Source organism: Neofelis nebulosa, chromosome 4 (assembly GCF_028018385.1).
Source record: "Neofelis nebulosa isolate mNeoNeb1 chromosome 4, mNeoNeb1.pri, whole genome shotgun sequence".
Taxonomy (NCBI): domain Eukaryota; kingdom Metazoa; phylum Chordata; class Mammalia; order Carnivora; family Felidae; genus Neofelis; species Neofelis nebulosa.
The window spans coordinates 91,823,894-91,834,715 of record NC_080785.1 but is presented as its reverse complement, the minus strand read 5'-3'; the positions used below and the strand labels follow the sequence as shown (position 1 = coordinate 91,834,715).

The following is a 10,822-nucleotide window of genomic DNA, read 5'->3' as shown; positions in this document are numbered from 1 at the left end:
AGTTAGCTCAGTAAGGTTTGCTTCAAAGCCATGTGAATTTACATGTACAAAACTAAATTAGAAGCAATTTGTGTGAGCTTTGTACTTCCTGTGTTGAAACAAATGAGTGCAGTAGTTAGATCTGAAATAGCAGAAAGTTATTACCAAAAGGAGAAGATATCCTCACATTTGAAGCACTGACACACTCATCTTTGGATTTTGGGTCTAATGCCTGTAATTTAGCTCTGATACCACCCCTCGCCCGCCCCCCACAAGGAATAACAATCTATTCTAAGTTGGTGAGCAAGCCAAAGTTGCAGTAGCTGAAATTAACACAAAAAGAATTTCCCTAGATGGAAGTTATCCAGTGGTAAGAAGCTCAAAACTCAGCCTGATTGCAGATTCCGCAAGAGCAATGACTTCTCACCGTCAGCACTCACTTGTCTTGGTAAATGTCACCCTAAACTGTAATTTATTACATGAACATATCCAGAGCCCAACTGGAAAGCAGTGCTCATAACAACACGAGACAGTATGGCTCCCAAGCAAGTTTTAGTAAATATTCTAGTGGCCTCAAAACTGAACTTCGCTTGCTTTTGAAGGTATTCATAGAAATGTTAACTTTGAGATTCTTCCAAGTACTGAAATTAACTATGTAAAATGTACATACGTTTCTCTCTTCTAGGATTTTTTCAAGTACGTATTCTTTAAATGTTTAGTAGATGAGGAAAAAGGGTATGATTTAGAGGTCTGCACTCAGATTAAGTAAGATTATTGAGCATAGCATACATTTAAAAGGACATATATTTATTAAAAGTATTATGAGCACAGCTTGATGAAATTGCATAAATTCAATATACTTGTGGAATCAGCACTCATTAAAAAAATTACCAGTACCCCAGAGGACCCCATATGCCTCTTTTAGCCACTGTCTATCTCCCCTTCAGGATAGCAATTATTCTGACTTTTTACAGCATAAATAACTTTTGCCTGTTTTTAGACTTTATAGAAATGGAATTATGTGTCGTATACCTTGCTTCTTTCACTCAAAATTATGTTTGTGATATTCATGTTATTGTATGTAGTTATAAATCCTTTATTCTCATTGGTGTATAGAATTCCATTGTGTGAATAGTTTACAATGTTTCTGCAACTCTTGATGGGCATTTAGGTAGATTCTAGCCTAGGGCAATTATGAATAAAACTTCCGTGAACATTATAGGACATGTCCTGTGGTGAACATTTTTTAAAATAGTGTTTATCTAGGAGTGAATTTGCTGGGTCACATGTCATCCAAATGATCAGCTTTGGTAAGATACCTCCAAACAGTTTTCCAAAGTGGTTATACCAATTTACATGAACTTTTTTCTATAGTAGTGCCTGCGAGTTCTGAGTACTTCATAGGCTTGGCAACACTTGCTATTTTTGGTCTTTTTCATTTTAGCTATTCTGGCAGGTAAACAGATTTTTTTTTTAATTGAAAAATTTCACTCCAAGTATTGTATACAAATGGTTAAAAAAAAAAACCACAACATCTAAATTGCAGATAATGACTTGCAGTAAAAAACAAAAGGCTCTCTTTTACCCACAAACACCTCTCCCCTAGAGGCAACACTTTTTTTTTTTAAGTCAGGGTTTTTTAAAACAGGCTATATTTTTAAGGACGGTTTTAGGTTTAGAGATAAATTGCACAGAAAATACAGAGCTTCCCCACCCCCACCAGTTTCTATAGATATTACTACCTTGCATTAATGTGGGTACATTTATTATCACTGATGGATAAGCCACTATTGGTTGACACATTATCATTAACTAACATTAGGGTTTACTCTTTGTGTTGTATAGTTTCACAAGTTTTGACAAATACATAACGGCATGTATCTCCCATCACGATATCATACAGAATAGTTACACCACCCTAAAAATGCCCTGTGCTCCACCTATCACCACTTCCTCTCTCCCCCTAAACCCTGACAACCACTGGTCTTTTTACCATCTCCGTAGTTTTGTTTTTTTCAAATGTCATTATAGTTGGAATCATAAAGCATATGGCTTTTTCTGATTGGCTTCCTTCACGTAGTAATACACATGTAAGTTTCCTCCATGGCTTTTAGATAGCTCCCTTCCTCCCTCTTTCCCTCCCTCCTCCCCCTCCTCCCTTCCTTCCTTCCTTTCATTAAGGGAGTTTATTTTTTAAAGCAGTTTTAGGTTTACAGAAAAAAGGACTGGAAAGTACAGAGAGTTCCCCTGTTCTCCCTCCTGCCCCCCCCCACCCCCAACACATAGTTTCCCCTATTGTAAACATCTTGCAGTAGAGCAGTGCATTTGTTACAACTGATGAGCCAATATGAAGACTATTATTAACTAAAGTCCAAAGTTTATCTTAGCATTCAGTGTGTTGTGCAGTTTTGTGAGTTTTGACAAATGCACAATGTCATGATTCTAAGCATTTCACTGTCTTACAAGATAGTTTCACTGCTGTAAAAATTCCCTGTGCTTCATCTATTATTCATCTTTCTCTTCCCCCCCTGAGTCCTTGGCAACCACAGGTCTCTTTACTGTCTCCATTATTTGAGGCAACACTTTTAACTGTTTCAGGTTTTCATTCTTTTGTTGTTTATCTTCATAAATATAAATAATATACTATACTGCTTCTTATTGATTTATCAATTTTAAGCACCGTCTACTAACTTCCTATGTGAAGATAACGTATAGGTCATTTCAGCCACCTGTCTTCTCTCTCCTTACCTTCCGATATGTTACTGAATTCCTGTCTTTATACTGTTTTAGTCAGGTCCAGCCAGCCAATGAGTCATTATAGGTATTTTAAACAGTTACACACATGATGGGACATCCCAGAAGCCACACAGAGGATGGTGAAGCAATCAGGAATTAGTATCATCAGAAAGCTGTTTCCACCCCCAGGGCTGGAGAAACTCAGAACCATGCCTAGCAGGAACTGAGAACATGGAAGAAGAGGCTGCTGGGAAAGAAGCTAGAATCTCTGAGGAGATAAAATCACTGCTAGAAAATGGAGTGGGAGAGAGAAAAATATCTGAGCTTATACCTTCCTCCCTTTCTCCAGTCAAGCCTCCATTGGTCAAACCACTCTGGAAGCCAGTTGGCAAGGAACCCAGGAAACACAGTCTGTAAGAGAAGTCCAGGAACTGGATCTGAGGGCAAACAGACATAATGGATGAGGTTACATATGTGTATTAGTTAGGGTTCTCCAGAGACTCAGTATCAATAGGAATTGGTTTACAGGATTATGGAGGCTGAGAAGGGCAGATCCAGGAGACCCAGTGGTTTAGTTCCAGGCAGAGTCCAAAAGCCTAAGAATCAGGAGAGCTTATGATGTATGTTCTATTCCAAGTCTGAGTCTGAAGGCAGGGGACGACCAATATCCCAACTTGAAGACAGTCAGATAGAGAGAGTGGATTCTGTCTTATGCTGCCTTTTGTTCTATTCAGGTCTTCAATAGATTAGATGAGGCCCCCAGTGTTTGGGAGGACAATCTGTTTTGCTTAGTCTACTGATTCAGATGTTAATTGTACCCAGAAATGTCAGCACAGACTCACTAGAAATAATGTTTAACCAAATATCTGGGCACCCTGTGGCTTAGTCAAGTTGAAACATGAAATTAACCATCACAAGATATAATTTTATGTATGTATGTATGTATGTATGTATGTATGTATGTATTTTGAGAGAGAGAGAGAGAGAGAGAGAGAGAGAGAGAGAGAGAATTCCAAGCAGAATCCATGCTGTCAGCACAGAACCTGATGCTCAGCTTAATCTCATGAACCATGAGATCATGACCTAAGCCAAAATCAAGAGTTGGATGCGTAACCAACTGAGCCACTTAGGCACCCCACAAGATGTAATTTTAAACTAGAGACTTCTTACTTCTTACTTGTTCTATCATTTTTCACATCTTACATTGTAAGATAAATGTCTTCCTTATCCTTTCTGCACGTTTTCTCTCCTATCAGCTTTGGACTTCTGTCATTGTTGTCAACATTGGTATTCTGCTCTGCAATCAAATCTCTTTAGATTGTTCATAGGTTGATTCTAAAACTTGAAAACCAATAAATGGTTTACATTATTGTGATTATGTAAACAGTATGCAAATCTTAGAATTACTACTCCTTCCTTGGAATTCTTGGACCTCTTGAATGAGGACAGCTCTGGCATCAAGGTGTAATGGATTATTTTTCTTTGTACTCCATCAGTGCTTTAAACCACACCATATTTCCATTGGCTTATTCTGAATAAGACCATCTTATGGATATTTGTTTGGTTCTCCTTAATTTTCTGATTGCACTTATTTGTTTTCTTATACTCTTTCAGCATTCTCAAATCATGCCATTTATGACATCATCTTGTTTCTCCCTCAGAGTTGTCTTACTGGACCCTTCTCTCCTCCTGCCTCAGTTTAGCCTGGTAACTCAGTAGGTCTGCTTCATAGCTTTCATCCTGGGGTTTTCCTTTGCTACTGTCCCAGTTTGTTTCCATGGTTTGACGGTAATATGACTCTCTGAGAAAGTAGGGAGCATTTAAAAGCCTGGGCTTTTGAGCCAGACTGCCTGACTCTTACTTCCACCACTTACCAACTGTGTGACCTTGGATAAGTTATTTGGCTTCTTTATAAGTCTATTTCTTCATCTATAAGATAATAATAGTAATTGTATATACTTTATAAGATTGTTGTATGGCTAAATGTAATAATATGTGAGAAGCACTGGGAATGGTGCCTGGCACAAAAATAAACACTCTGTGAATGTTAGCTGTTATTAATTATATTTTTTCTTTATTTCTTCTTTCCTTGTTTTGCTGGAGTCCACCCTCAGATAACTTCCTAATAAAGAATGAATAGAGTCAAATGTTCTGAGGCTTTGCATGTCTCAAGATATCTTTAATCTGCTCTCAAATTTAATTGATAATTTTGATAGGTGTAGAATTCTAGGTTGTAATGGCCAGATGCCCCTTCCTTAGATTGTCCCCCGACCATAACACCATTGGAACTACCATATCTACTTTTTATAGTGTTTCTGACTCACCATCACTTTCACCTTCTCCTATTTTCAAAATCATTCTCTAAGCCCAACCTATGCTTAAGGCAAAGGGAATGAAGGTATACCTTATGAAGGGCTTAAAAGAGAATTTATGAACATATTTTAGACTGCCACAGTCTGCCTGCTGGCCTCAAATTGTTTACTTACATCCTGCATGCAAAATATCCTCACCCCATCCCAAGAATCCTCCCTCTTAAAGCCCCAACCCTTTATAACATCAGCTCAAAGTCCAGAATATTGTTATCTAAATTAGGTCCAGGTGTGGATGAGTCTCCTTGGGTGCACTGGTTTTTGACTACACTTTTTCTCAATCTGAAGACCTATGAATTAAGCATACAACCAACACGGGCACGTGATAACCAGAATAAATGCTGCTGTTGGAAAAGGAACGAAGGAGGTTCTCATGAGTCACCGGTCCATAGCAATTCTGAAGTTCAGCTGGCACAGGTAGGCAGTCCCTTCACTGGGTCTCAAGGCCTGGGAATGATTTTCCATGGCTCTAGCTCCTGCTAGGAGCTAAGTCATTCTTTCCTTCTCATGAAAGGTAGCCTGTGTCTGCAGCCTCATGGTTGTTTCAGCCTACTTACTGATTGTAGGAGTTTGTGGGTCCAAAGCCCTCTTTCATTTTATGCACTGGGATTAAGTAAACTCTTCTCTACCCTGGGCTTCTTCAAAGACTGATGAGAAACAATACTCCTAAACTTCAAGTTATGTTGTAACAGAGCCCCACAGTTTACTCTGTGGGGGTATGCCTATGACACAGAACTCTGGGATTCTCCAAGACTCTACTTCATTTAGGAAACCTTTCTGGCATCTTTTCTCCAATGTCATCGGGTTCAATTTTATTGCTAATGATTTCACCTTCAATAAGGGTGATGTTATTGATGTTATTTGTGCTAATAAAATGTGGGACTATATTTTAATGGCATTGAGTAAATGCAAGTAGTATCAGTTAGGGACGTGTTCAGCTGTTCCAGAAAGGCTGCCACCAGTGGCATAAACAAAGAGAGTTTTACTCACAAAACAGGCTGTAGGCTGCACTCCATTAAGGCAGCAATGTCATGGCAGCAAGCTGCATGGAATAGCAGAGCTGCCAATTTCTTTATGTCCTACTACAAAATCTTGGAACAAATGTGAGCAGGCATTAACACTAATAATACCAATATTTTTACCACTTACCCTCTTCAAGATGCATGATATGTATGAGCATGTCAGGCTCACAGCGCATCTGTGAGGTGGAATGATTGATGTCTTTTTGAAGTCATTCCTTTTCTTCTTCTCCAAGTCAAAAATTAGCTGTCATATTTCTAGGGCACGTGGCTTCGCCAAAACCCCTACTAGGTCTCCTTGGCTTATCAACGCATCAAGCAAATGGCTTATCAATGCATCAAGCAAACTTCTAAGAATTCTGGGATCTGATACTTGTGGGTCATGGAGAAACCAGTCCAGACTTTTCAAATCACATTAAAGGTCCCTGCTGTTCAGTATACTCTCAGAATGGACCCTTGGAAGGTGCTCCTGTATTAACGTTGTACTTCAGTTGGCAAGAAACTTGCCTCCTAGGAGGCACTGTAGCTTTCATATCTATTAGTAATTACCAATGAAGGGAAAGCCAAGGATTTTCTTTGTCTTCTTGTTGACATTTTCCAATGCATACTAAGTTAACAAGTTTCATTTTGTTTAATTCTTACCATCATATAACCACTGCAATATCATCACAGAACAATGGTGGCCCCGAATGTAGCATCATCAGTTCTGGAAACTTCAGACGTGGCTGTGGTAGCAGTTAGGGTGGATCCCATCCAGTTCTTGGCCACTTGGGTTTGTCTGCTTCTCTCCTCCCTGCTCCCCCCACCCCCCTCCTTTATCTCTTCCCCACTCCCCCTGCCCCTGCCCCAGCCCCAGCCCCAGCCCCAGCAGCAGTGAGAATCTGGTTAGTCAGTGAGTCTTTAGCAGATATAGATAGAGGTCATTTCTCTGGATAATCTTTATGGTTGACTGTGGCCTGGGTAGCAGGATTGGTTCAGACAGAAGCACCTGGTTTTGGGGCCACTGAGCAGTGTCTGTGCCCTGCCTGAGAAAGGGGACAGTATGCTTTTCAAGCACTTCAAGGCTCCACTTCTCCCTGCGGACTGCTGTGTTTTGTCACTTTCATCCATTTATCAAAATAACCTAAACTTTATGCTAAAGAAAGTGGGCCTTGTATGTCCTTTGCAGTTTGAAAAACTGTCAAATCACCTAAAAATATAAGGGTGGGATCTCAGAATCTGTACCTTTACTAACTAAGCAGTCCATGGTTCTGTTGACTGGGGAGAGGTATCAGACCATACTCTAAGAAACCCTGCCTTAGAACATTATAGCTCTTTGGACTTTCAAAGCACTGTGTTTAACCTGGTTATCAAAACTCTTTAAGTCTTTGTGAGTATACATTCAGAGCTATTTGAGATCTGGATCCTAGTCTCCAAGTTTTCATTACCTTTCAATGCTGGTTTTTCTTTTCCCAGAGCTCTCTTTACTTTTTGCATCATTCTATTGGGCATTTGACCAAACTTGTCAAATAAACTTTTCCTCAAATTGAATATATGAACATTTAAGAGCACTGACATGTTCAGTGCCCAAATATTTTATTATTTCTGGTAGGAGTTGGTTCTGTCTGTGGAAGATGAATAAACCAATGTTTTTTTGTTTTGTTTTTTTTTTTAATTTTTTTATTTTTTGCACATAAGTAAATACATGTGCAAGGCAGCATGCTGAGTACCTGCCAGGGGGAATAAGAAGGTCAGGAGTGTAAATCATATTTCTGTCATCAAAAAAAAGATAAACTTTTTATCTGATTAATTAAAATAAGCTGTGCTTTAAAAAATAAAAGGAAAGATAGCCATGAACTCAGGTAAAAGTTAGGCAATTAAGTATTTTTTCCCTAGGGCAGCAAGGAGTTAGACAAATACCATAATCTGTAAATTTTGTTCTAAAAAGTTGCTACTAATAAGATTATAAAACTTATCTTTAAAGCTTGCTTTGTGTACTGCTCTTATTCCTTTGTTCTTCAAAGCTGAAGGTTTTCTCTTTGTCTCTTAATATGAAATGAAAAGACATTTCCCCCCCCCATATTTTCTTCTTGCCATTTTAAAGCTGAGCTTTTTAAAAGTCTTTTATGTATTAATTCTTTTTCTCTTCATCCTTTGTACAAAACCAGCTTTGAGATTGGGAATAATGTTGACTCTTGTTAACCCAAGCTCAGTGGATTTAACTTCTCATAAAACGAAGCATTTTGAGGAGACTTTGAATTTTTATCTTGGAGTTCCTTGTCCAGACCATGGGCGGGGTTTTATCGAAATAATCCATAGCATGGTGGAGACCCTGTCTCTGGAAGGAACTGTCTGATTAGACCTTATACGTTGATTTTTCTCGAAATCTAGGCATTGAGAGGGCCGGAGGTTGGATGATGGGAGAGCGAGGCCATAGAAGTGCAGAATACCCAGGTTTACTTGAAGCCAACTGAGAAGAGGAAGGTTCTGTCTTGCAAGAGGTTGGCTCAGCAGGGCTCGGCTCTCAATTGTTAATGGACTTAGTGAAAAATACACTCATGGGAGCCCACAGGAAGGATCCCTCTAGAATTCTAAGGGAACTAGTTCCTTTTTTTTTTTATTAAGGAAAGGGTCTTGGGGGGTGCCTCCTTCACCTTTGTGTGTCCATTATTCTTCTTCACACTATTTGTGTTGTCATTAACCCCCTTAGGTAGCCCTTGCTCCCCTCCTAGACCATGTGTTCCTCATGGAAGGACTCATCTTTCTCATCTGTGCGTCATTACTATAGTGCCAGCCAGGTGCAAAGGACCCAGTACATATTGAATGAATGCAGTGTGTTTATGGAGTTTCGGCTGCCAATTTTTACAGAAGAACTCCCTATGTCACTTGAGTTTTATGCGTAATAGAAGCAATCTCTACTGGAGATTCTCTCTCTCTCTCTCTTTTTACAAACACCTATGTAATAAACTTTCGATTAATTCTTACCATTTTGTGATCAAATGAATTGGCTGGAAATCTTGCCACCTTTTACAATCTTATTTGCACCCCAATACCACTTAAAAATCACTACCTAAGTCCCTTAACAAGAAGCACTATAGCTCAGTGATTAAGAGGGTAGCCCCGGGGCGCCTGGGTGGTGCAGTCGGTTAAGCGTCCGACTTCAGCTAGGTCACGATCTCGCGGTCCGTGAGTTCGAGCCCCGCGTCAGGCTCTGGGCTGATGGCTCGGAGCCTGGAGCCTGTTTCCGATTCTGTGTCTCCCTCTCTCTTTGCCCCTCCCCCGTTCATGCTCTGTCTCTCTCTGTCCCAAAAATAAATAAAAAAAAAAGTTGAAAAAAAAAAAAAAAGAGGGTAGCCCCTGGAGCCCGGCTGCCTGGGTTCCAAAATCCTACCTTGCTCTCTTTCTAGCAGCAGACCTTTGGACAAGCTACTTCCTCTCTTTGTTTCTCAGTTTCCTCAGCTGTAAAAAAAAAGGCAGAGCATAACACCAACCTCATGGAGCTCTCACATGAATTCAGTGTGGCAACACAGGTAAAAATGCTTAGAATAGTGCCTGGAACTCACTTAGCTGCGAGTCAATAAACATTAGCTTTTATTAGTAGTGATGTAAAAAAAGTTTACAAAGTCTCTGCTTGCTTACTTAAAATTTTCACATTAGCCGTGTTGAAAGCAAAGAACAGGTGCACTCTATAAAGCACCATGTCAAAGTCAGACTTACTCAGGAGGATGAGGTCAAAATCACTGACGGTGGTTGAGTGCAAGAGGGTGTTCAAGTGAACAGAGAGGCACAAGACTTGCCCTCGGTACAAACCGATAGCAAGATGACCAGAAAGCCATAGGATATCAGAGGGAACAAACTAACATTGGTTTAGTTCCTACCATACACCAGTACGATTCTCTGCACTTCACACTTGTTTTTCTCTCAAGCAAAACTAACAGTCCTGTGGGATACATGTTATTATTCCCATTTAACAGACAGCTAACTAAACTAATGCTTAGAAAGGTTAAGAAACTTGCCAAATATCACACCTATGTGGCAGAGCTAGGATTTGAACCCACGTCTGTCACATCCCACTCCCTCTGCTAATCTTTAGAAACATCTTTGGAAGAAGTGAAATAAATTAATCATGCCCTGCACGATATAGAACTGGATACTGTAGGACCATGAAATCTCAAGGTGGAAAAAAATCAATTTAAGAATATTATTTTGCTCGCTGTTGTATTTCTCAGAGTGTATAGCCTAAGTGTTCAATATTTGTGAAATGAGTAAGTTTATGAATGAATGGACAGAAGTGTGAATCCCTATGCTCCTACGATTAGACTGTTTAGTTTGGCTGAGGATCTCGGGGAAGTCTGGCTTACATCTTAAGCCATCGGATGTGCTTCCCTTTAGAGCTCTCATGGCAGGTGAAAGAGAAGGTTATTTCACATAACATTTGTCTCAAATTACTTGTAGGCCAGTACAAAAGCAGCCCACAAACGTAAGCAGCGGGAGTCATACGTAGTTTGAAACCCTTCTTTCCCACCCCGCAGGTGCCATCCTACAGCCTCTCTGTGTTAGAATCCTGTGTGCCCCATGGCAGGCACCTCTTCTGATTTATAACAATGTCAGCTCTCTAGACTGCTACGGATGATGGCGTAGGCTAGATTCTGAGTATATTCCAATTCCCTTTTACCTCCAAAACACCTTTGTTAAAGTCTTTCCTTTAAATGTTTGTTTGTTTGTTGAGAGAGAGAGAGA

At 39.8% G+C, this 10,822-nt stretch overlaps 1 long non-coding RNA gene across 1 annotated transcript in view; it reads left to right on the top strand.

Moving 5' to 3' along the window:
- Nucleotides 1-4,994: 4,994 nt before the first annotated feature.
- Nucleotides 4,995-10,822, top strand: part of LOC131509540 (uncharacterized) — a 43,367-nt gene continuing 37,539 nt past the window's right edge. Inside the window, exon 1 of the long non-coding RNA XR_009260564.1 lies at nucleotides 4,995-5,501. This is a non-coding gene — a long non-coding RNA (uncharacterized LOC131509540). The remainder of the gene's footprint in view (nucleotides 5,502-10,822) is intronic.